Source organism: Triturus cristatus, chromosome 7 (assembly GCF_964204655.1).
Source record: "Triturus cristatus chromosome 7, aTriCri1.1, whole genome shotgun sequence".
NCBI classification, from domain to species: Eukaryota; Metazoa; Chordata; class Amphibia; order Caudata; family Salamandridae; genus Triturus; species Triturus cristatus.
Window position 1 is genome coordinate 1,024,214,577 of NC_140590.1, and position 25,595 is coordinate 1,024,240,171.

The 25,595-nt window shown below is 44.6% G+C and overlaps 1 protein-coding gene across 2 annotated transcripts in view; it reads right to left on the minus strand.

Annotated features, from left to right (window-relative positions):
• STC2 (stanniocalcin 2) overlaps window positions 1-25,595 on the minus strand; it is a 162,730-nt gene that overhangs the window by 19,992 nt on the left and 117,143 nt on the right. The gene's annotated exons all lie outside the window — the stretch shown is intronic.

Here is a 25,595-nt window from a genome sequence, read left to right on the forward strand (position 1 = left end):
CTTCACAGGGTTGGATCAGGAGGTCTGCTCCCGGAAACCCTCGCCGTCTCCTGCAGCATTTACTGGTACGTCATAACTTCCAGCTTCTAAGCGAGTCGTTGTGAATCGAGACTGGAAGTGTGACGCAACGACAGGCTCACTCTCACGTCACAGAGACCTTCACGCTCCCAATAGAATCTACTGTGGATTAATTCTGTCAGTCACTCCCACACTGGCTCCGCCCCTTCGTGCCCGTTGACTGTGAGAACCGTGGTTGCTGGGCATGGAGGACGAACACTTTATGCTGTTGTGAGGGACATGGTGATTGACTGTTAAGTAGTGATGGAATAGTGGGAGCGTAACTGGCTAACGGACTGAGATTGCTGGTTTTAGATTGATAAAACAATGACTGGAGAGGCCTAGGCCATAGAGTTGCGATTGCTGGGCGGGTGGCGCAGCACCTATTGCTATGGACGATGAGCAGTGACTGCTAGGGTGCTGTACGGAAAACATTAGCTGGATATGGGCAGAGTCTTACTGCTGTGGTTGGAGTGAGTATAATGGTGGTTATTGGACCTCAAGCTGTGGCGCATACCCGTGACTGGTGATAGATGTGAGGCCAGAATCTACAGTTGTAGAAGCAACGTGTATTGAATGTATTCTGCAGATGTCTGAGTGGGGCATGTGTAACATGCTAGGCTAGGTGGGGAGGGGGGTGGTGTGTGGGAGGTGTAACCTGCCAAGGGATATAGTTCCGTTTCCCAGGCTGCTGAAATCTCTGGTACCTAAAGGGAGATCCAGTTCCTGTAATCTCATTTGGTGACCTAAGTGATTGTTGATCACCGCTAAATTGGCCAAAGGGTCAGAGTTGAACTCTCCTGGCTACTGACTCAAGGGTTTTAGATCAGAGGAAATATTTTCCACAAGACAGAGCCACAGCCCATTGGACTGGTGATCTGACGCGTTTCATATACTTGCATGGTGTTTACTTCTGTGCTTTAGATTGGAGACTGGTATCAAGGTGCCTACAACCTCGAAGAGATTGCTCTGTAGTGCAAAGCCAGTCATAGATGCTTTATCCACCAGGCAACAACTGTAATATGATGACCTAACCAGCTTAGAACCCACTCGGCAGTAGCCAGTTCTTAAGCCCCATAGTCTGTGGGCTGAGTCCATCTTGCTTTTCTGTGAGCAAAGTATACAAGCATTTACAAGGCAACGGTCTCGGCATTGTTAAAGTTAGAGCTATTGGCATTGCTCATGACATTTTTGTTTATGTTTTTGTTTTTAAATCATGTAAAGAAACGGCAGTGTTATTTACAATGTCAATAGCTTAATCAGTGTGTGTGTAGGTGGCTCTGTGTGTGGGTGCAAATGCAATAGGTCTCGCATTTGAGAGTGATTAAGCTATTGACATTGTAAATAACAATGCCGTTTCTTTAAATGTTTTAAAAACAAAAACAAACAAAAATAATGTCAGGAGTAATGCCAATAGCTCTAACTTTACCAAGGCCGAGACCATTGCATTGTAAATGCTTGTTGGTACTTGAGATTAGAGCGTGGGTGGCAGGCAGAATCAATATGAAAGTTCAGCTCGTTTTGGGCTTGGCGGTCCAAGACGACCTCGAGCTGAGCCACAGCCTGGCATTGGCTTAAGTATTCAGTGCCTCACCCACCTCTAATTTTTCCCTGAAATTCAAGAGGGACCCTTTGTAGCAGGATTACACCAAACAGAAAAATAAATTAAAAGTTGGAGAACAATCCACATTTTTAATATGTGACGTTGTGAAGGTTGTGGACTTCCAATCTCCCCAGTTTATTATTTAAATATTTGTGAGCAAATAGTGAAACACGCAAAGTTCTAAAAAAAAAAACATAATTGGCACAATCAATAGGCCTGCCTTGCAGTTTGAGTCCTGACTAAAACATTAAGCCAGCTAAAGTGAAAAAACAAATCCATGATGATTGTTTCTATGGAAAACCGGCCCCCAGTAACAAAACCAGCCCACACAGGTATAAAACCACCCTCCACCCCTCCGGCCCATCGGGGAAATGCCCGGTGTCCGCTGCGCCAGTCCCGCCCTGATTCCTTGCGCACTGCAAAGCAAGCACTCCGTAGCAGTCGGAATGATACATCAAACAGCCAACAGACGGAGGTGAGGGAGTATTATTGGGTGGAGTCAAAGCCCACTCTATGTATATTTTAAAGCATTGATAACAAATTAAAGGGGGGGCATATTCAGTGGCCATTTATGGCAGCAGCAAAAAGCATGTATTGCAGAGGACATCCTGCAATGTAAAACAATCTGTCTATCATGGGGCTGCAGTTGGGAAAACGTTGCATTTGCAAAGTCGGACAGAATTAGAAAATATTGCCCTGCTTTGCCAATAAAAAAAATCTATTTCGCAAGAATTTGCAAAGAAAGGTAAAACCTATTAGTGTAATACCACTTTTTATAAGAGAACCCTTTGGTTTTCCAGAACACATAGGTAAGGACACGAAAGCCATTGCCACCATGTGTGAAGCTTTTGAATACAGTACGAATAGTGACCTGGACTCTGTGGCCTCCATTCAGTTATGTGAGTGACTCATAAACAATGTTTTTTTCCGTGAAAGTTGAGACTATTGGAAACTTCCTAATCTCTCTTTTGCTCCCAGCTCCACATCTCCTTACTTCAGGACCTGGGACAGCACTGGTATTCACCTCGCATTATTTCACGACACGTGACAGCCTTATTGCCCAGCTTCCCTTACTACAAGGCAAATACAACAATATGTTCATAGGAATAAGGAGCCAGCATACAGGGATAATGTGAATCAGGAGAAGAACAGTGACGAATGAATAAGAATAGTCAGTCGTATATCACTCTTGGTGGACCTAACAAAGTGCATGAAGCTAATACAAGCAAAAGGGGCACCTTGAAATTCCATATCGTTTTCACTCAAGGAACAGGAAGCTATCATAATATGTGTAGCATTCTATTTTTAACAATGTAATCTCAAACCTCCCACAACACATGATCCCCACTAAATGTTGCTTAATGTATAGAACTCTTAAGTATAAAGAGGTGAGTTTGCCTTGCCGTCGTTCAAGCCTATGGCCAACACAGATCTCAGCAGCGGAGCCATCTTACGACCTCTCTCATTCAGAGTTATAAGGCTCAAAGCACAGCACAGAGGTAGGCGAAGGATGATACTGCAAGGGCCGGAGACTAGGGCCAGTCTACAGGGTTGATGCAGGATAAGAAGTGAGCAGTTTACATCTTGCCTGCAAAGGACCATGGCTTCAATGTTTTTTTGAAAAAGAATGTATTGCATTTCTACCCCTTTAGCAGTAGCAATATGAAAAATTAAGATAAAAAAATATCAGACTTTATTGTCAGATTCTTTATTTAGGATGCATTAAACGTATGGAAGAGAAAAGCGGAAGAAAAAAGATGGAACACAAATATCAACATGTGGATGGGTGGGTTCCATTGGATGTAGATTGTTTTTATTTATCCTATTTCCTTTTTCTTCATAATACTGTCTATGTGCAAAGCTAAAAGAGTGTTATGTATTTGTGCCTTCATTGCATTTTGGGTAGGTATATGTAGTCAACATCCCAGTACCTGGTGAGGTTTAAGGTCACCCACTCCTCTAATCCTCTCCATAAGAAGAATCGTGCCCTCAAGCTCAGTTAAGTGTTGGCAGGTTTAACTCAGTATCACTTTTAAGTCTTCCTTAATGAACAACCAATGCATCATTTGCCTCTTCCAACAACATCTCAAGGACTAAGATCCATCTTGTCACCTAGAGTGATCATTTTGTGAAAGTATTCAACCATTCCATTGCCTCAACACTTCATACCAGTAACCTCACAAACCACAGAAACACATTCAACATCAGATATTGGAAGAAATTGGACCTACCTGCTTTTTGACCCCTAATGTCTCTTCCAAAATCTCTAGCCCAACATTAACAGTTCAGCAGTTTTACCATGGACTGAGAACTGTCTTTGACAAATGTATCTCATTCAAATGCATGTAAGCCACTAAACCCTTTAGGAGATCTGTCTGGCTGACCACATGGACGTCTTTTAGGGGTTGCCAGCGGTTGCTAGGGGTTGCAGCTGCGACCCCTGGCTTTCCCCTTTCAACACCTGGCACTGCCTTTTCGAACCACTCCCCTCAGAGGTGGGAAAATTAGTGCCAGGAACACAGTGGCAGCTCGTCTTTATGGACGTCAGCTGGGGCTGCACTCTCTTTGTTTTTTCTCTCAATTGTGATATATATATTCACTATTAGTGTAATTAAAAAGGAGTTCAATTAGCTGAAATATAACCCTCTCTGGCAGCTGAGATATGTAAAAATGCTTTTAAAAGTATGTTGTGAGCATGCTTGCAGGGGAGAGTTTGATTATGTGAGGGTATGTAAGTGTGAATGTGTGTGTATTTGTAAGCATGTGTGCGTAAGTGAAGTGTAGGTCAAAGAGCATGTGATGTAATTTCCCCTACCCCTGGCGTTTTGGTGAATTGGAGTAAACTCACTAAGCTCAAATAGAAAAAACTGGGCCAGACTCTGGAAAAAGCTGACACTCCAGCACCACTCCAAATTCTATAATGACTCCATTACAAAAGTGTTTTAACATTGCTTGCGCTGTATTAAAGAAGCCTTTTGCTCGTGAAGAGAACTACATAAAAAAGTTTGATGAATTCCAGAATCCTGAAAGCATCCAATCGAGTATGACCTACTCACAGACACTAAGTGTTTCTAAGGCTGACCATTTCATTTAAAAACTAAAAGACCTGAATATTGACCTTGCTTATTTAGAAAAAGAAGACAAATTTACCTCCTACCTCACTCCCACAATAACACACCAAACAAATCAAGGTCCCAAGCTGCTCCACTTTAAAACCCCTGCCCTTGAAGACGTTCCCAACACCAGAAGAGCTGGTAATTCATCCAGCTTACAAGTCAACCCATGTCTGGTTGACAAATTCAAGGGCATCCTCCTCAGTAGCCCCGCTGCATTCTCGGCCAGTGCCAATATCAATCACTCCTTAGTGACCAGAAGCTTCTCAAGCAAACTCAAATCTTCTTACCAAACCCAATTTAAAACATGCTCTTGATTCTACCAATAGTGGACCTATATCAAATGGTCCTTTTTAGGCAAGTGCATCAAAAGATCTGCATCCAATCAATATCAACATTATTTGGAGAAAAAGGTCTGCACACTGGTAATGAAGATGGATTCCGTCCCGGCCATGGCACCGAAGCAACACTCATAGCCGCATAAGATGGTATCTGAAATACTGTTGACTCAAAAGGAGCAGAATACTCCTCCTTGTGCGATCATTTGGCCCATCACTTAAAGCTTCTGTACAGAATTGATTACAAAGGAGTCAAGGGGATTGCCCTGAATCGGATTGCCTCCTACCTTGATAATCATATCACTTCACCCATCTCCTAAGAACAATTAAACTGCAAGCCTGGTGTACCCAAAAGTCCAAACATTACTCCTGCCTTGCTCAATGTATACCTCAGTCTGCTACCAGGTCTCATCTTCTTGTTCAATTTTAAGTGCTATAACTATGTCGATCACATGCAAATCATCCTAAAGCTACAAAACCCATCAGATTTTGACTCCTGCTCTACTGGACATAAGCAGGCACTGCCTGTTAGCAATTTCCCACTGGATGTCAGCCAACTGCCTCAAGATTATTACCTCAAAGAATGGTGTACTTGCATGTGACAAATGGACCAACTCTCACCTTTCAACAATGCGGTCTAGAGAAGTGGACACTCCACCATACCTCCCAGCTCACGTGAGGAACTCAGGTTTGACTATGGTCTGCAATCTCTCCTTCATGCCACAAGTAAATGAAGTCAAAAAATGAACCTTCCATATAATGATGAGCTTCCTTTGCCAACTTTCCCATACCTCAGCTTTCCTCAAAAAGTTCAAGCTGCCATCAATCTGGTAGTCTTCCATCTTGGCTGTGCCAACAGGTTATGCCTTCAGTGCATATGCTAATGCTACTGAAATTACAGAGAATTCAGAATCTATAAAACAAAAAGAACCTGGCTGTTGCAGAAGATGAGCTTTGTAAGTTGGAAATCAGGTCTTCATGAACATGCCTACTTCACACACTTCGCTCTTCTTCATGTTTATGAACAGAGACGTACAGCAAAATGTCTTTGTTATCTTTACCCATCACACACCTAACCCAATAAAGAGTATGTGACATCCAACATCCTTTCAACCATACACTCTGAAAGAGTGCCTTGGGGTCTGAAAGTTAAAGCCACAGGTGGCCTTGTCAGGGGTACAAGGCGCTATATAGATGCAACATACAATACGACACATCAAGGTGCCTATTTGGCTGCTAAATTAATACAATTAGTTCATACCGTACTGAAATGGTAGAATCTGCTCCACATTACAGGAATAATCAGACTATGATTATTAAGGAACACATTGCGTAAGTTACGTAAGAACACTGCCCTACTACCACAAACCCTCTGAAATCAGGCAGTGAACAACAGTCAGAATTAATGGAATGACATTTTCTCTCTGCAAGGTACTGTCCTCTGTTGTACACGGAGGAGTTCTTTGCTGTGCAGCTATTATAAGATGTACGTTGACTGCTCAGCCTCAACCCTACGCCATCAAGTCGGTCTGTGGAAAGGGAATCTCCAGTTCTAAATAACACTTACAACAAGTATACCCTCATTCTCAGCAACCACCTGCCTGAACTGTGAACGATTTTAGATCTTGCTGATGAAGTTAGTCAATCTCAGCATCAGCCTCCCAGCAGTGCTTCCATTGAAAATGATGCAGAAATGCTCAATGATAAGGTTTTCAAATACAAAACACAACAAAATGCGTAATATCTTGCACCAAAAATGAAAAGCAACGAATGTGAATGGGAAAGTGTGCAAAATATAGAAAATAAACGAGTGCGGATTTCTAAAAGTAAATATAAATCTGAATGAAAAGATAAAGACCTGCGAAGAAAAAAGTGCACAAAAATCTGTGAGGGATATGGACAGGTTTAAAAAAACAAAGAATACCAAATTCTGAATAAAACCGTGTGCATAAGTTTAAATTGAAAAATACATAGCAGTCTAAAAGGCTGCGGAATTCTAAAAGGAAACATGCGCATAATTAAAAAAATATATATGGGCAGTCCTTTCAATGGAACCAGCATTGAGACCTATTGGCTTTACCAATGCCTTTTGGCTTTTTCTAGACTCTGTGAAGCATAGTACGAAAAAAAAAAATGCATGATGATGTGACCTCCTGGTTGTAAAGTTATTCCACCGGCGGCACACGCATGTGTGATGACGTACGCACTTGACTCATAAGCATTGCTGAGGAATGATGTGGAGACCTTTTCTTCAAAATTTTCGGTCTCACTTAGCTTGTGCTGTCTCTTTGAGACATGTTATATTCAGGTATGGGCTCTGCCCATTTTCCGCACATCTTTTTTATTGGCTGCTGTTAGTGTCCCTTGTGAATGGTGGCTGTTGATTCGTCAATAGGCTGAGTAGTCCCACCTTAGTACCTCCCTTTTCCTGTTGTAACCTCCCATGAGGACAGCTCCTTTTACATGTGTTTTTACTCTGCATGTTTTAATTACAGCCTGTGAGCGCTATTTCCTTAAATCACTCACTCCTGCCTGCAACACTCTCGCCTCAATGCCTTTTGTTTTTTAACCGGCGCGATTCAGCTGCAGTAATGGCAGACGCGCCTTTCTTTTCTAATTTGAGGCTCGCCGAACTCGGCCGCGCGCCTTTCTTTTCATCTATTTAATCACTTTTCTTACAATAGCTGTAAAGATCTTAAGCTAAAGCGCGGGTGCTGCGATTGATTCAAAAGTAAATAAATAGAAAACAAATGCACCCCCAAGCCTTTTTTTCGATTTCTTTGCTTTTGAAGCAATCCTGGCACCCGTGCTTTAGCTTAAGATGTTAAAAGCTAAAGCACGGGTGGCGCAATTGCTTCAAAAGTAAATAAATAGAAAAAAATCAGGCAGATGCCATTTGTTTTCAATTTGTTTACTTTTGTAGCAATGGCGGCACCCGCGCTTTAGCTTTAAAATTTAATTTTAAATTGCTTTAAAAGTCAATAAATAGAAAACAAATGTGGCAGCACGCCTCTTTTTTCTATTTCTTTACTTTTGTTACAATTGCAGCACTCGCCCTTTAGCTTTATACTTCAAAAGCTAAAGCGCAGGTGCATCGATTGCTGCAGAAGTCCATAAATAGGAAAAAAACAACGCCCTTTTTTCGCATTTGTTTACTTTTGTAGCAATTGCGGCACCCGCGCTTTAGCTTAAGATGTTTAAAGCTAAAGCGCCGGTGCCACGATTGCTTCAAAAGTCAATAAAAAAAATGCATCCCCAAGCCTTTTTTTTGTGTTTCTTTACTTTTGAAGCAATCGCAACACCTGCGTTTTAGCTTAAGATGTTCAAAGCTAAAGCGCGGGTGCCGCCATTGCTTCAAAAGTACATAAATAGAAAAAAAAGCATGCGTTCGCCATTTGTTTTCCATTTGTCTACTTTTGTAGCAATGGCCGCACCCGCGCTTTAGCTTTAAAATCTTAAGCTAAAGTGCGGGTGCTGCAATTGCTTCAAAAGTCAATATACAGAAAAAAATGTACCCGCACACCTTTTTTTTCTATTTCTTTACTTTTCTCACAATTGCAGCATCTGCGCTTTAGCTTTCAACATCCTAAGGTAAAGCGCAGGTGTCACAATAGCTAAAAAAGAAAATAAATTGCAATACAATAGGTCTTGCATTATTGAAAGTTTAAGATATTGGCGTTGCATTATTATTAGCAATGCCAATAGCTCAAACTTTCAGTAATGCAAGTCCTATTGCATTGCAAATGCTTGTTTATTTATCAACCCAACATGGTGGATGTCATTTGGATCAGTAAGTATATTTTTATCGTCAAAGTGGCAATTAGAAAAAAAAGGACCTCTCGGGTGTGGGGATGTATCAGAACTGAGAAGTGGGTGATTGTGTGGTGGAGAAAAGGATTGCACGAAAGAGGGAACAACAAGGGAGTGTGGAGAGAAGCACACATGGAGAGAATAAAACAGAGCATGGGGGAGAAGATCACGGAGGGTTGGAGACAGAAGGGAGAAGCACCCAAGAAAGCAAACACACAAAAGTAAAAGCAACACGAGGAGCACGGGGGAAGCACAGAAGTGCAAGAATAACATGGAGCGCAGATAGTTGAGAGTAGAAGTACACAAGAGAGAAACATAGATCTGAGGAAGAGGGGGTGGACATTAACGGGAGCACACAGTGAGAGAATGAGATAAGCTGGATAACACATGCACTTTCAAGGATTGCTTAACCAAAAGGAAAGAAGTTCTATGAAAGTAAAGAGTGGAAGAATGAAAACCAGCCATCTCACTCATTGAGATGGTAAAGATGTTATACCCCAGAGGAGGAAAAATACAAGATCGGCCAGCTGCGACAAGGAAAACCAACCAATAATATGGAAGAAATTAGAGTGACAATAAAGCAAACCAATGGCAAGAAATGGGCTGCCAGCCCCAGTGAGGTCTTGGTAAGCCCACAGTGGGTCTTTTGCAAACAGGCAGTTTGTCTGGTAGGTTCGACCTAATAAATAAAATGGGGTTGAAACCGTTTGGAACAAAGACTCATATAAAAGCAGGCATTACAGACTGGGGAAATCACTTATGCCTATGAAAAGAGTGGCACTCTTTGCTTGGGCATGTCACACATTAGCAAACCCAGGCCTTGCGCTCTCCCGTTTAGCTGTGTGTCCGGGCTTGTTCAACCAGCCGTGGCCGCTGCAGGTAAGAGCGGTGGGGCCGGGTGAGTGGGTATTTCGAGAGACGCAAAAACCAAAGGAAATGATGGACGGAGTGTTGAACATTGCAAGCACTCACCCCCAGTCAACTGATCTGGGTTTAATCCATCACCGTTCTTTAGCCCACTCTGCCACCCCAGTTCAGACATGGCCATATGCAAATCAGTCTGACCCTGTGCCTCATGGGAACAGTCCAGCCCGAACTGCCAAGCCATGTCTTCCCTGGACCGGAAACAAGCTTCCTAGGACCGGTTTCTGGCATTTCAGCCGTCTTCAGCCAGGCTTGCTTGAATCCAGTGGCAAAGTGAGCAAGGGACTCACGTCTGAGCATACCCTGCCAACTTATGGCGAACAAAGCAAAAACCAAAGGAAATGATGGACGGAGTGTTGAACATTGCAAGCACTCACCCCCAGTCAACGGATCTGGGTTTAATCCATCACGTTCTTTAGCCCACTCTGCCACCCCAGTTCAGACATGGCCATATGCAAATCAGTCTGATCCTGTGCCTCATGGGAACAGTCCAGCCCGAACTGCCAAGCCATGTCTTACCTGGACCGGAAACAAGCTTCCTAGGACCGGTTCTGGCATTTCAGCCGTCTTCAGCCAGGCTTGCTTGAATCCAGTGGCAAAGTGAGCAAGGGACTCACGTCTGAGCATACCCTGCCAACTGAGTTGACTAGGGGTGAGTGCTTGCAATGTTCAACACTCCGTCCATCATTTCCTTTGGTTTTTGCTCATTTCGAGAGACGACCATGAGGGAAAATAAATTATTTATTCAATTTTCCCATGTGGTCGTCACTCGAAATCACCCCCCACCCGGCCCCACCGCTCTTACCTACAGCGGCCGCAGCTGTCGTCAACCCCTGCTTTAGGAGCCACAGCCAGTTGGGGGTTTTGGTGGGCCTCTTCTGTCTGCAACTCAGCAAAGAGTGGGAAGGTGAGTGAGCGAAAGGATGGGTGAATGGATAGATGTGTGAGTGAAATGGTGGATGGGTGGGTGGGTGAGTGAAGGGGTGATGGATAGATGCATAGATGACTGAGTGAAAGGATGGATGTAAGGATGTATGAGTGAAAGGAAGGATGGATGAATAGATGGATGGTTGGCTGATGAGAAAGGATGGATGGACGAGTGAGTGAAAGGATGGATGATACATGAAAGGGTAAATGGATGGATGGATGGATTGAAAGGCTGGAGGGATGGGCAACCTGAAAGGATGGATGGATGAGTATCAGGATGGATGTAAGGACGGATGAGTGAAAGAATGGCTGAAAGGGAGGATAGATAGATGGCTGGATGAAAGGGTGAATGGATGAGTGAAAGGGTGAATGGATGAGTGAGTGGAAGGGTGAATGGATGAGTGAGTGGAAGGATGGATGTGTGAGTGAAATGGTGGATAGATGGGTGAGTAAAAAGGTGGATGGAGAGATTCAAGGATGAATGAGTGAAAGGTTGTATGTAAGAATGAATGAGTGAAAGGAAGGGATAATGGATGGAGGGATGGATCGATGAATGAAAGGGTTACTGGATGGATGAATTATTGAAAGGATGGATGGATAAGTGAGTAAAAGAATGGGTCAATGAGTGAATGGGTCAATGGACGGATCAACGAGTGGATGGAAGGAAGGATGGATGGATTGACTGAGTGAAAGGGTGGATGGATATTTGAGTGAAAGGATGGGATGTTGGCTGGATGGGTTCAACACTGGATGTAAGGATGTATGAGTGAAAAAATTGATGGATGAGTAAAAGGGAGGGAAGATAAAAGGCTGGATGAAAGGGTGGACGGATTGATGAGTGAAAGGGTGAATGGATGGACGAATGAGTGAAAGGGTGGATGGATGGATGAGTGAGTGAAAGGATAGATAAATGTGTGAAAGGGTAAATGAATGGACAGATGAGTGGATGGATGTGTCGAACAGTGGATGTATGAGTGAAAGGATGGCTGGATGAGTGAAAGGGTGGATGGATGGCTGAGTGAAAGGGAGGGTGGATGAATGAATGAGTGAAAGGGAGGGTGGATGGATGGAGTAAAAGGATGGGTGGATGAGCGAAAGGATGAATGGATGCCTGGATTGATGGATAAATGAATGTATGTGTTTGATGAATAGGTTTGAAGATAGATTTGGATATGGATGCGCAAACGGATGGAAGTATTGGCGACAAACTGACTGCTCGATGAAAGACTGAATGAATGACAGAATGTAAAGGTGAAATGGTGATTATCAGTGGGTGGATAGATGAAAAGTTGAATGGACAGATACTTGGATAGAAGACAAGCAAGCTTTTCAGGATAGGGTTGCGATGACTCTCTTCACTTGTTTGGTGCCATAAGTGCTTTGGTTCATCTGGCTACTCCTTTAGCAGTGTGTCCTGGGCGCAAGCATCATCGGGAAGGGACAGCAGCAAAGAGCATCACCTGTTAGTGCCTGTTCAAGAAATGTGAGGGGGGTTAAGAGCATACAAACATGACCTCAAGTCTACAGTTGTACTGTAGGCTTCAATGTTCCCTTGCTGCATATATTGCACTCAACTGTGTTTTTTGCACCTAAAGTGTCATACCACGCTGCAGCTGATTTTCCATCTTAATCTGTTTGGCACCGAAATACCATATTTGATGATGAGATTTTTGCATCTCATGGTACTTGCTTAACTTCCCTCCTTCTACGCAGCACATTCCCAAAGACCCTGTCCATAATGCGTCTCTCCTTTATGTAATATTACCCACACATGCATACGACAGTTCTACGCAATGCTCTACAAGTCTATGCGCATTGCCACTTTCTGTCACTACTGCCATTAGGAATAACAAATCTTTGGAGCAATTCTGTTTGACGCCCAGTGCGATGGGTATGCCCAGACATGGGTCCCTTGTGTTGCAGTCAGCGCTCTAGCGTCTGACGCTAGAGCGCGTAGGTTGCTGATGGTGTGCGTACGCCACGACGGTGGCGTACGCGGCAAGTATAAATAAAAGGGGCGTGCCCCGGTTGGGCACTTGCGCCGAGACGCAACACCGGTGTGGTCTCTATTTCTTTACCGCGCTACCGCAGCTAGGCCAGCGCCACGCACCAACACAACACTGGCGACGAGGCGGCCGGACCCGCCGCGTGGACCACACACAGCGCCACCTCCCGCTGATCGCGTCGCGGCAGTCCCGCGATCGCGTACCTGCCTCGCACAGATCTCCCTCGGGCCTGCCATGCGGCCGAAGCATCTCTTCACCCTGTCGGCGTTCTAGCCCTGCTACGGCCTGCACCTCGAGGTGAGCTACTGTGCACTGAACACTGCCTGCAGCAATCAGCGGATGAAGGTTCCCGCACATGCTCACACGGCCCTGCCTTGAGCCTGCATCCCTGCGCTACCTCCTCTGCGCAGGCCCACGTGCCGGCCTCTGGAGTTTACCTGAGGCCCCTGCTGTGCTGACCGCTGTCCAGCCTCCGCGCGCCCGGCTTCGCCACCCAGAGCCACCCTCCGCAGAAGCGCCATGTGGGATGACAACCCCCCGCCGCCAAGCCACCCGCCGACTGGCGTCCTGCCACCTTTTAGCGAGACCGCTGACCCCGCAACAGCCGCACCACGCTGGCAGACATGGATTGGGCGGCTCAACAACTATTTCATCGGCTCCAGGGAGACGGATGGCGCAGTGAAGCGTTCGCTCCTTCTCCACTACGCGGGGGAGGAGGTATACCTGCTGTTCAAACACCTCCCTAACACAGGTGAAGCGGACGACTACGACGCGGCCGTGACGGCCCTCAACACGCACTTCGACCCCCAGATGAATCCAGACTTCGAAAACTTCAAAATGCGTCAAGCGAAGCAGAAAGAAGGGGAATCAGTGGATGCATTTCATGCACGGCTGAGGGTGCTTGCGGACACTCATCTAGTTGGCGACCGGGCGAAGGAGGAGATCAGGGCGCAGCTTATCTACGGCATCCGAAGCAAGAAGTTGCGGAGCCTCATCCTCCGTCAACCGAACATTCCAATGACAGACATCCTGGTGCTAGCACGATCCCACGATCTGTCCGACGCACGGGCGGAGGAGATGGAACAAGCTCTCACGCGAGGCACAGGGCCAGGTGTGACCGTCAAAACGGAGCGTGCAGACGCAGTGCGGACGCACGAGAAGAAGCGCCGTCCAGCCGCAAAGCAGTCGCCCCCAACACAGTGCGACTACTGCGGATACGAAGAACATCAGGGCAAAACATGCCCAGCGAAAGGGAAGACGTGCACCAACTGTGGCACCCTGAACCACACCTCGCACACTGTGCACTGGAATCAAGCTATACCCAGACCTACCTAATAAGAGGTCTCGGAGGTTTTTTTTGTTGCATCTTTTATATAGCGCGAACTCGACCTGAAGGTATTGGAGCGCTGTACATGAGCACCGTATTCACATTACATACGGGGAGATTTAGTGATTTGCCCAGAATCACCGGATGTGGACGCGACCTCGAGGCTCGAACCCTGGTTTCCTGCACCAAAGTCGGCAGTTTAAGCCGACGGACCACATCCTCCAGTTGCTTGTGTTCCGGTTATTTTGACAAGGTTTGGTTTAAGTTTAATGAATTAGTTAATTATTTTGACTAGGTTTGGTTTAAGTTTAATTAATAAATATTCTTACTGGCGTTGTGAGTTATACCACGTAGTTACACAACATGGCACCGAGGCGCCTGGTTCTATCACGGGATTATGTCTGCAGTGCACTCCGCAGTACGTAGAATCCACTCAGTGTTTCCTCTCGCCAAGTCTGCACCGCGGTGAGGAAATGTTAATGGTTCCTAATGGAATGTTTTGAAGGGACGCCGGACGGTGCAGGAGCTTTGGCGGAGCTCCACTTGCTGCGGGTACATATACACGTCAGAGCGCGCGAGAATCCTTAGTGCGCCACCGTACGTAGTTAGAGGGGGCGGAGTTTTGTTCACGTCATCGGGGCCAACTGATGTCCGTGCTCGGCTGCACGGTCTTCTGAGCCACCCATGTTCAGCAGGAATCGTACGCGGTGAGAGGGGGCTCAGGGCTCCGTGCCGCGCTGTACTCAGATGTGGACATTTGCACAGTTCTGCAATAACCCAGACATATTTTTTCGAGACTAGTGCTTTCCTACCTGTCATAGTTATCCTCCAAATCTAAAATCTGTACACTTTCGGAGACCCTTTTGAGAAATCAGGTGGCATTGATGTGGTAACCGTTTCACCGTTGCTACCTGACTACTCATTTAATCGACCTTAGAAGGATGAGTGGACCAGCCAGTACTCGAACGTTGAGCATTGAGATCAAGTAGAGTTTCCTGTAGTGGCAGCATTAGCTGAGCTAAAACGCCACTGAACTAAAATGACACTGAGCTAAAATGCCACCTAAACTGGCATGGTTCTTCCCGGACAGAACCACGTATGTGAGGGAAGACAGAGCATGGAGTGTTCGCCTATTGGTGGTACCAATTTTCCATTTTTTTAATGGTCTCCCTCTCGGCATACTTTTGTAGTCATCAGTAGCAAATAGATTTCCTATTTAATTATCTGATAAACTCGTATTTCAATTGCATTAATTCTGCCAAGACTGGAGACATACTTGAGATTCTGTGGCCACTGAATTTTCTGCATAATTGAAGATTTATTGCATTATCTGTATAATCCACCACCCGCTTCTTAAATTACGGATTTCAGAAAAGAAAAGTTTTCTATCTCAAACCAATCAAAAGTTGCTAAATTTAAGTGCACACGAGGGCCCACTCCAGGGGGTAGCACTCAAATGGCACGTGCAGTGGCACTGGAGACCACATGACCCTGATGGCTGTATTTTACTGCTTAACCAGTGTTCAGGGGCCAATTTCCTTGTTTGCTCTAGGCTAGGGTCCTTGGCACCCTCACTATGCCGCTGGGCCCCGCATTAACATACTCTTTACCGAACGCAATTATTCACCTTTAAGTTGCTGCTGCTGTATTCAGGTGCTAAACTGTCACTAATTAGATGAAAAGTCTGCTTAGACAGAATTAATGTGTGTTAAAATAGCATTATAGAGAAATAATGTTGCAGCTGGGCGTCCTGCGTTAGGCCACCTGATTTTCCTTTTATTGATGCGAAACGTAGTCATCCTGCTGCATAGTTTGATCCTCAATTGCCACATTATTCCAGTAGCCCACTTAAAGTATTTTTGCACTTTCTTGGAATGGGTCTTCAAAGAAATAGCTTTAACTAATGTAATGTATTTGCTGATTGGATGATCTTTTGTATTGGGCTGGTGGAGGCGGGGTTCCCACCAGTGTACAGACTCCTTGCCTTGCCTCATTGACCTCCCAGCTAACTGGCGTCCCCCTGGCAGCTGATAAGACCATCGGTCCTGCCACCTCTTTAGTCCTACTTTGCATTGTGATTGATGGGTTTTAGGAGCAGGGCTGTTTGGATTAGTTACCTGAAGCACTTGTAGAGCAAGGGAGGTCAGAAGGTTTTGCTAGGGAACATGTCTCCGTATCTCTCTTTTTTATTGGTTCTTCAAAAAGGATCAAGATAAAATCAGCATATAAGTATGGCCATACAAATGCACTAGTGATACATATGAAGATAATCAAAGTAAAAAAGAAAAAGAACAAAAGGTAATGAAGTATATGAGACCACATGTCTCAACATCATTTAGGAGTATGCCAATGAACATTAACACTTAGGAGAACACTACGCCCTGAGTAGATATCAACTTATGGGTTATAAATTCAAGGTTGCCGTGAATCTAGAATAGGACCCGAAATACAGTCAAATCCTTGCAAATTATTGTGGTCTCCAAACTTGAGGGCAGACACAGACACGGGATCCCCACCTGCATCACAGAGGATTATCACTCAGGGTACCTCCTCCACTGACGCGACTGCGGACTAACACTGACACCCAGAACACCGCTGCCACTGAGTCTTAGAGGTGTTTGAGGTCCTCCGGCAAATTTGACTATGGCGGAAGGTCTTGCGCGACTCTACCCTACCCTACCCTTCCTTCGCTTGTGTTGTCCTCATTTTGTTGTGCCCTATGTCACGTTTGAACTGCACTGCTCCTACATTACTCGCATACTACTCGATGCCGTGATTTGTCAGCATCACTCTCTTTCTTGGGATATTGACACAAGCTTTGATATAATTAATGCGCTCTGAATTTTCATTGTTATGTAGTGATTAGTCCAGGAGTACCTTGTGGCTGACAATCAATTTTCTCTCCTTTCTCCATCTGTTACATGAGTAATGCTCTAACTGTATGTTTTACTGCCTGCATTCCTTGCATACTACCCTATGCTGGGATTTGTCAGCACTACTCTGTCTTTCTTGGAAAATTGTCAAAAGCCTTGATGTAATGAATGCACACTGACTTTTCATTGCCATTTTATTGTTAGTCAAAATGTACCTTGCTACTGGCACTTACTCTTCTCCCCCTCCTTTTTCCATCTATTACATGAGTGCTGTTCCAACTGTATGTTTTATCGATAAACGTGCAAAAACAAACAAAAAAGGTTAATAAAAACGATTTAAACAACAAAAAATCATTGCAAATTATTGTTTAGTTTATAAACCATTTTCTCAAATGTTGCCACTTCGTACATATCCTCAAGCCAGGATTGAATATTCGGAATTACATTTGTCTTCCAAAAACGTAGTATGTTGACTTTCGCTAAACTGAGGGCTGTGGAAAGCCATTTAAAAGTGTGTATGGATATGGGAGCAATTCAGAGATGTCATGCAAAAGTGATATTCTGCTGTTAAGGAAAGGTTAATAGGAGAGTATTCCTTCAAATATGTTTCAATCTCACACCAGAATGTATGATTTTTCTGACATTCCCACAATATATGGACTATATAGCAATCAGGTTCTTGGCGTATCCAACACAGGCAACTGGGACTAAGGGGATGAAGGGGTGATTACAATGGCGGACGGACTTCAGTCCGACTGCCATCGTTTCGGAGAATGGGACCACTTGAAATGCTGTCGGTGGTCCCATAGTAGGGATTAGGATGCGACCGCCACCACGGTGGTCGTAATGGCTATATTTTAATAAAGCGTGTCAGACCATTTATTTATTTATATTTTGATAAAGCATGTCAGACCATTTACGTTCAAAGAAGCAACTTTTAGCGATTTCGTACATGTTGGTTGCATGATGTTGGGCAAAGTGTTAAAACTGAACGGTAGGGTAGGAGTTATTTATATAGTAAAAGAAGAAAGAGAATGCATAGTAAGTGTTGGATTTGAAAATGTATGGTATAATCTTAATTATTGTGTGGATTATATCGTTGATGTGAGACTTTAGGCTCTAAATGAAAATTATTTCACTAACAGGTACTTCTAAGAGTGGATGGTCAAGCAGCTAAGAGAAAAAATATATAAGAACAGTTTCCAGTTGTGTGTCTAACACCAGGTGTTCAGACAATGGTGTACAATCAACTTTTAGCTGGGGGAGTGCGTATAAGATGATGTGGGACTGAGGGGAGGCAAAACCAACAGCCCTACAAAGATCAAATAACAGTATCCCATGTGCAAACTGATTATTGAATACCAGAAATAAAATTGCAAAGATAAAACAGCGAGCAGTATATTTATAAGTCATGTCACAGCAAACAATAGGGATAGCACCTATAATACAGTATTTACAGGAACACGTCTCAATAAGACTACTCACCGTAATGCAAGAAAGCATAGAAAAGTGAGAGGTAACTTAATTAATACATTACAGATCTTTGTAATATGATATAATGATTTTATAGATTGTACATATTCATGTTTTTAAAGGCGATCTTATTTTATCACTTGCTGTCGACAACTTCCAAACGTTATGTTTGCCTCTATGGGACCAATTACGAGTCACAGTTTAACATTTGCCACGGTTCATCTAAGTCTGATGTAATGTCACTATTTGGTTCACATATAGTTGGTGGAGATGGCGTAATCCATCACTGAGTTGGTGTCAGCCCAGTCATTTAATAAAGTTTCATGGTCATATGGGTGGAGATATTCCTGGGTTTTTCCATTTTGCGTTATGACCATTATTGCCAGTTCAAGGCCCCATATTTGATTTCTCTTTTTTTTTTATCCTACGACAGAGTGCTACAAATTGGCTCCTCCTGAGGTTAGTGGGAGCAGAAAAGTCTGTATTAATGATTGGGCCGTATCATGTAGGTATGGACCATGTTTCTTTGCTTTAGTGATGATTTGTCACACCTGTTGGTGGCTTAAGCAGCAAGCCAAGATGTGACGAGGCTGTGGATTAGGTGTAGAGTTTCTTGAGCATACTCAGGGGGCACGCTGAAATCTGAGTTGGCAGGAAAAAGTATGTTTCATCAGTATAGGAATTAGATTAGTCAAGAATTCAAGGATATCATCCTACTCCGATTGTTCTGTAAGGCCAATAATTCTGATGTTATACCTTCTGCTGTGATCCATCCAAATCAATGTTTTTTTTTTAGATACCAGATATCATGACTATGGTCGAGGAGTTTGTCAAGTTGCGTTTCAACATCTGTGAGATGACCATCTATTGTTTGCATGCATGACTGACATTGGTTGACCTCCCCCCTCAAAGAGTGAACTTTCAGGGTAGTTGCAGTTACTGTGTTATTTACTGAAGTGATCAAACTTTTAATGTCCAACAGTTCTTTGAGTATAGTATCCATCGCTGGCGACGGAACATTCGGTGAATGTGCCATGACAGCTGAAGGATCTTTGACAGTTGAGTCCATCAGTAGAGCTTTAGAGTACGATAGGTGCCTAGTGTGCTTAAATCTCAACATGGAAGTAAAAGTAAAAAAGGGAGGGGGAAGTAACCCTTCTCCTTGCCATAAAAGTATGTTGTATGCTTTTAAAAGTGAACCCAAACCAAGATGGTAGTTGTAAAAGGTAGAACTGGCTTAAGGATGATTCCCAAGTCAAAATGGATGCCAGTAGTAGAACAAAGAGAAAATACAAAAAAAAAAAAATTCCAGGCACCTCAGTTGACTGTATTCCCCTATACTACTTCCCTTTTTTCTCTCCTCTATTCCTCCTGTCTCTTCCTTCTTATGTATTTCAGGGTGGAGTCCCCGATTCAGACATTGTGTAGATATTACAAGCAATGACTGGGTAATATATCTGTACAGACAAGAAAACATGTGGCATACAAGTCGGCTGATTCACAGACTCATTTGGGGCCTGGAGTAGCTCTGGAGCTGATAGGAAGGGATGCACATTCTGTCTTAAGCGCATCCACCTATCTGTGTCTGGGGGATCCTGGTACATCTGCGATAAAGTTCCCTGCAAGCGCAGGTCACCGTGGGATGGCCAACCTTGCTGGGAATTAGTGCAGCAGACTCAGCCTGCTATCTACCAGAAACACTCTATAATTCATCCCAAGAAAGTGCGCCGGGTAAGTTGAAGATTAGCTTGGGCCTTGCAAACCCCCTCATACCCTCAGCAGAGAGCCACCATTCACAACAGTGCCAATCCCCACCTCCAGGAAACATGTCTCAGCCTCGGTTTCCTTCACCAAGGTGGTAGGGGAGCAGGACCACACTAATTCTTTCCATATATGCAAGGCACTGAAATGTTTGGAAAGGCTCGAGAGGGCTAGAGGAGATGTAAGGAGACCCACTGATCTGGACAAATCAACCAGGATGGTGGGGTCACTCCCACAGGTCTATACCTCAGAATATGGAGTAGCCTTATTTGAGCCAGCTTTTTGTATGGCCACTTAAAGTTCTTGAACTAGTGACCGGTTCCAAGAATGACTTGGGTTAGGGGGTGCTCCTTAACCCCTTCGCTGCTAGGCCTTTTCCCCTCCTGTGCTAAGCCCTTTTTGGGCTATTTGAGGTAGTGCGCGCTTAGGCCCCTGTAACTTTTTGACCACATTAGGTATCCACGCCAAATTTGCGTCCTTTTCTTCCAACATCTTGGGGATTCTAAAGGTACCCAGGGTTTGTGGATTCTCCTAGAGGGTTCCCAGAAATTAGTCAAAATACAGCAATTTTTTTTTTTTTTTGTGAAAAATGTGAAAAATGGGCTGCAAATGAAAGCTTCTGGGTTTTTCTCTGCAAATGGTATCAAAAAAGGGTTTGTGGGGCTGAAATCACAATTTCTCCAGCTTTTAGGGAATGACAGACTTTTGTTAGAAAACCAACATTTTTTACACAGTTTTGGCATTTTTCTGGGACATACCCTATTTTTGCTATTTTTTGTGCTTTCAACCTCCTTCCAGTTAACGGTAGAAAAGGGTAACAAAACAATAATGGATCCTGGAAAGCTATACATTTTTGAAAAGTAGACAAAATTCTGAATTCAGCAAGGGGTCATTTGCGTAGATCCATCAAGGTTTCTTTATAGAAATTTACAGGCAAATATATGAGAAATTAAAAATTTGTTGAAAAAAGCAGCCTCTTGAGTCAACGTTTTTACCTGTAACTTCTTCGAATTATGACATCTCTTTGAAAGCAATGTACCGTTACATCCGGTAGACCTTCCTGGTTGTGTGGACATATAGGACTTGTAGGTTCATCAAGAGCCCAACGAACCCAGAGTAGAAAAATGAGCAGCATTTTGTAATGTTTTTTTTTTTTGGTCCGGGTATATAGCAATTATTGTGGGAAAATGTATACTTGGAAAAATCGGTATGAAAGTCACCTATGTATTTCTGAAATGGGAACAAATTACAGAGTTCAGAAACAGTGCATATTTGCACATTTTCGAAATTGGGAATACTCATATTTGCATGACAATTATTGGTCATTTTTCAAAATGACTTTTTTTTTACACAATGTCTTTCATTTGGAAGGGAGAAATGCATCAAAAATCAACAGGTAATAACAGTAGCTTTACAAATTTGAACTACCCTAAGTCTCCCGAGAAAAATGGTACCTCACTTGTGTGGGTAGGCATAGTGCCCACGACAGGAAGTGGCTCAAAACCTAAGGTGAACACACCACATTTTCACACTGAAAATTTACACTTTTTTTGCAAAGAGTCTAGCTGTAGTTTTTGAACCCTAGCCCTGCCGGCACCTAGGGAAACCTAGCAAACCTATACATTTTTGAAAACTAGACACCCAGGGGAATCCAGGATGGGGTGACTTGACTGCCTCCCACCATGGTCTGTTACCCAGAATCCCTTGCAAACGTAAAAAATTGAAAAAAAAACCACATTTTCCCCACATTTCTGTGATGCAAAGTTCTGGAATCTGCGTGGATCCACAAATTTCCACCCACCCCGCGTTCCCCAAAGTCCTACGAGAAAAATGGTACCTCACTTGTGCGGGTCGGCCTAGTGCCCGCGACAGGAAACGGCGCAAAACGCAACGTGGTTTTGGAGTGAAAAATGACCCTTTTTTTGGCAAAGTGACTAGCTGTAGATTTTGTACCCTAGCCCTGCCGGCACCTAGGGAAACCTAGCAAACCTATACATTTCTGAAAACTAGACACCCAGGGGAATCCAGGATGGGGTGACTTGACTGCCTCCCACCATGGTCTGTTACCCAGAATCCCTTGCAAACGTAAAAAATTGAAAAAAAAACCACATTTTCCCCACATTTCTGTGATGCAAAGTTCTGGAATCTGCGTGGATCCACAAATTTCCACCCACCCCGCGTTCCCCAAAGTCCTACGAGAAAAATGGTACCTCACTTGTGCGGGTCGGCCTAGTGCCCGCGACAGGAAACGGCGCAAAACGCAACGTGGTTTTGGAGTGAAAAATGACCCTTTTTTTGGCAAAGTGACTAGCTGTAGATTTTGTACCCTAGCCCTGCCGGCACCTAGGGAAACCTAGCAAACCTATACATTTCTGAAAACTAGACACCCAGGGGAATCCAGGATGGGGTGACTTGACTGCCTCCCACCATGGTCTGTTACCCAGAATCCCTTGCAAACGTAAAAAATTGAAAAAAAACCCACATTTTCCCCACATTTCTGTGATGCAAAGTTCTGGAATCTGCGTGGATCCACAAATTTCCACCCACCCCGCGTTCCCCAAAGTCCTACGAGAAAAATGGTACCTCACTTGTGCGGGTCGGCCTAGTGCCCGCGACAGGAAACGGCGCAAAACGCAACGTGGTTTTGGAGTGAAAAATGACCCTTTTTTTGGCAAAGTGACTAGCTGTAGATTTTGTACCCTAGCCCTGCCGGCACCTAGGGAAACCTAGCAAACCTATACATTTCTGAAAACTAGACACCCAGGGGAATCCAGGATGGGGTGACTTGACTGCCTCCCACCATGGTCTGTTACCCAGAATCCCTTGCAAACGTAAAAAATTGACAAAAAAAACACATTTTCCCCACATTTCTGTGATGGAAAGTTCTGGAATCTGCGTGGATCCACAAATTTCCACCCACCCCGCGTTCCCCAAAGTCCTACGAGAAAAATGGTACCTCACTTGTGCGGGTCGGCCTAGTGCCCGCGACAGGAAACGGCGCAAAACGCAACATGGTTTTGGAGTGAAAAATGACCCTTTTTTTGGCAAAGTGACTAGCTGTAGATTTTGTACCCTAGCCCTGCCGGCACCTAGGGAAACCTAGCAAACCTATACATTTCTGAAAACTAGACACCCAGGGGAATCCAGGATGGGGTGACTTGACTGCCTCCCACCATGGTCTGTTACCCAGAATCCCTTGCAAACGTAAAAAATTGACAAAAAAAACACATTTTCCCCACATTTCTGTGATGGAAAGTTCTGGAATCTGTGTGGATCCACAAATTTCCACCCACCCCGCGTTCCCCAAAGTCCTACGAGAAAAATGGTACCTCACTTGTGCGGGTCGGCCTAGTGCCCGCGACAGGAAACGGCGCAAAACGCAACATGGTTTTGGAGTGAAAAATGACCCTTTTTTTGGCAAAGTGACTAGCTGTAGATTTTGTACCCTAGCCCTGCCGGCACCTAGGGAAACCTAGCAAACCTATACATTTCTGAAAACTAGACACCCAGGGGAATCCAGGATGGGGTGACTTGACTGCCTCCCACCATGGTCTGTTACCCAGAATCCCTTGCAAACGTAAAAAATTGACAAAAAAAACACATTTTCCCCACATTTCTGTGATGGAAAGTTCTGGAATCTGCGTGGATCCACAAATTTCCACCCACCCCGCGTTCCCCAAAGTCCTACGAGAAAAATGGTACCTCACTTGTGCGGGTCGGCCTAGTGCCCGCGACAGGAAACGGCGCAAAACGCAACGTGGTTTTGGAGTGAAAAATGACCCTTTTTTTGGCAAAGTGACTAGCTGTAGATTTTGTACCCTAGCCCTGCCGGCACCTAGGGAAACCTAGCAAACCTATACATTTCTGAAAACTAGACACCCAGGGGAATCCAGGATGGGGTGACTTGACTGCCTCCCACCATGGTCTGTTACCCAGAATCCCTTGCAAACGTAAAAAATTGACAAAAAAAACACATTTTCCCCACATTTCTGTGATGGAAAGTTCTGGAATCTGCGTGGATCCACAAATTTCCACCCACCCCGCGTTCCCCAAAGTCCTACGAGAAAAATGGTACCTCACTTGTGCGGGTCGGCCTAGTGCCCGCGACAGGAAACGGCGCAAAACGCAACATGGTTTTGGAGTGAAAAATGACCCTTTTTTTGGCAAAGTGACTAGCTGTAGATTTTGTACCCTAGCCCTGCCGGCACCTAGGGAAACCTAGCAAACCTATACATTTCTGAAAACTAGACACCCAGGGGAATCCAGGATGGGGTGACTTGACTGCCTCCCACCATGGTCTGTTACCCAGAATCCCTTGCAAACATAAAAAATTGACAAAAAAAACACATTTTCCCCACATTTCTGTGATGGAAAGTTCTGGAATCTGCGTGGATCCACAAATTTCCACCCACCCCGCGTTCCCCAAAGTCCTACGAGAAAAATGGTACCTCACTTGTGCGGGTCGGCCTAGTGCCCGCGACAGGAAACGGCGCAAAACGCAACATGGTTTTGGAGTGAAAAATGACCCTTTTTTTGGCAAAGTGACTAGCTGTAGATTTTGTACCCTAGCCCTGCCGGCACCTAGGGAAACCTAGCAAACCTATACATTTCTGAAAACTAGACACCCAGGGGAATCCAGGATGGGGTGACTTGACTGCCTCCCACCATGGTCTGTTACCCAGAATCCCTTGCAAACGTAAAAAATTGACAAAAAAAACACATTTTCCCCACATTTCTGTGATGGAAAGTTCTGGAATCTGCGTGGATCCACAAATTTCCACCCACCCCGCGTTCCCCAAAGTCCTACGAGAAAAATGGTACCTCACTTGTGCGGGTCGGCCTAGTGCCCGCGACAGGAAACGGCGCAAAACGCAACGTGGTTTTGGAGTGAAAAATGACCCTTTTTTTGGCAAAGTGACTAGCTGTAGATTTTGTACCCTAGCCCTGCCGGCACCTAGGGAAACCTAGCAAACCTATACATTTCTGAAAACTAGACACCCAGGGGAATCCAGGATGGGGTGACTTGACTGCCTCCCACCATGGTCTGTTACCCAGAATCCCTTGCAAACGTAAAAAATTGACAAAAAAAACACATTTTCCCCACATTTCTGTGATGGAAAGTTCTGGAATCTGCGTGGATCCACAAATTTCCACCCACCCCGCGTTCCCCAAAGTCCTACGAGAAAAATGGTACCTCACTTGTGCGGGTCGGCCTAGTGCCCGCGACAGGAAACGGCGCAAAACGCAACGTGGTTTTGGAGTGAAAAATGACCCTTTTTTTGGCAAAGTGACTAGCTGTAGATTTTGTACCCTAGCCCTGCCGGCACCTAGGGAAACCTAGCAAACCTATACATTTCTGAAAACTAGACACCCAGGGGAATCC